Genomic DNA, 1407 nt, shown 5'->3' with positions numbered 1-1407 from the left:
TGCCTCCGTTATTAACAACAGTTCTAAGCCGCATTTCGGATTCAGTAACGAACCCATCAGTTTCTCGCTGTTCCTCAGCTCGCTGAGTGAGTGAGGCCACGACAGCAGCAACATTCAGACCGCCTGTCCGGTCTCGCTTGCTCCAATCAACCGCTGCGGACGGAAAGCTCCGAATCCAATCTCAAACCGCGCGTTACTGCCCCTCCCCGGGAAACAATATTCCACCGCGCGACCAAACCTCCCCATGGACCGAGCACAGGCACAGGGAAATCTGGGAAACTGGTATCCTTTTCACCCGGTCTCCCTCCAGGAATGACCGAGAACCAGAGTTAAACGGTCACTGGGCCTCTGTGGAAAATCAGCGTCACTAAAGTAGCAATTGTCGAGTCAGGATGGCCGAGCGGTCTAAGGCGCTGCGTTCAGGTCGCAGTCTCCTCTGGAGGCGTGGGTTCGAATCCCACTTCTGACATTTCGACCTTTGCAAACACAGAACGACTTTTACTTCTTTCGGCTGCAGGCGATTTTTGGGCCCAGTTAATTTGTTCTTTCCAGAAAACCAATCCGCCATCCTTCCACGGCAGGTTTATTTCAATTTTTGTTAGAATGTTTCGTCCTGGGGTTCAGCAGAACACGGCCCGTCCCATCAATCCATTGTGAAACAGACCAGTGTTGTCCAAGACCTTGGCCACTGAATAAAAATGAGTAATGAACACAGTCTTTGGACCTGTGATCTCAATACTCATATTTGCATGCCGTTTGCATGTGAACTTTAACCTTTTTGTGTTGTTGGTAAAATGATAAGATGAAAAGCAGAGTGTGCGAGTGATGTTCCGTCATTGTGAGTGTTTTACTTCCTTGGTTAGTGAATGGTGAAAGATGTTATGAAATACACACATGTGAAGTCCATTTCGCTGTATTGTGTGTGGGAGATGTTTTCTATTAAAATCCGTTCATGTGGATAAAACGATATCACCATAGCCACACCCGCGGTGAGTCAGCAATTTCAATTGGACAACAGAGGCAGAGAGCGTGGTCAAGTGGCCTGAGCCCGGACATTGACGATCCAGTGTTATCAGGGCGCGATTCGACTTTCGTCACTAACAAACTTTCCATAGACACGGAGGGATTGGAGACTGCTATTACATAAATATCACAGTCAAATAAACACACTCACACTTTGTATATACACCACTTGAGGTTGTACAATAGTGGGGGGCACTAGTTAATGTTCTTTCAATGAGGCGGCACTAGTTGGGGTTGTATGATAGAGTGGAGCAGTAATTACCGTTATGTTGTAGTGAGGTGGGGAATTTAACAATTCATCACATGCAAAACACAAAAACTTATTTAAGCTTTGACTGACTCGGTAACCATGTTCGGATTTCCTTCAGTCTGAAGCACAAAGTT

At 46.6% G+C, this 1407-nt stretch overlaps 1 non-coding gene across 1 annotated transcript; it reads left to right on the top strand.

The window, feature by feature from the left end:
- Positions 1–386: 386 nt before the first annotated feature.
- trnal-cag (transfer RNA leucine (anticodon CAG)) lies at positions 387–469 on the top strand. Its single transcript has one exon. It is a non-coding gene; the product is annotated as a tRNA-Leu (tRNA).
- The last annotated feature ends 938 nt before the right edge of the window (positions 470–1407 follow it).

Source organism: Heptranchias perlo, unplaced genomic scaffold, assembly GCF_035084215.1.
Source record: "Heptranchias perlo isolate sHepPer1 unplaced genomic scaffold, sHepPer1.hap1 HAP1_SCAFFOLD_44, whole genome shotgun sequence".
NCBI classification, from domain to species: domain Eukaryota; kingdom Metazoa; phylum Chordata; class Chondrichthyes; order Hexanchiformes; family Hexanchidae; genus Heptranchias; species Heptranchias perlo.
This window is presented reverse-complemented; position numbering and strand designations above follow the sequence as displayed.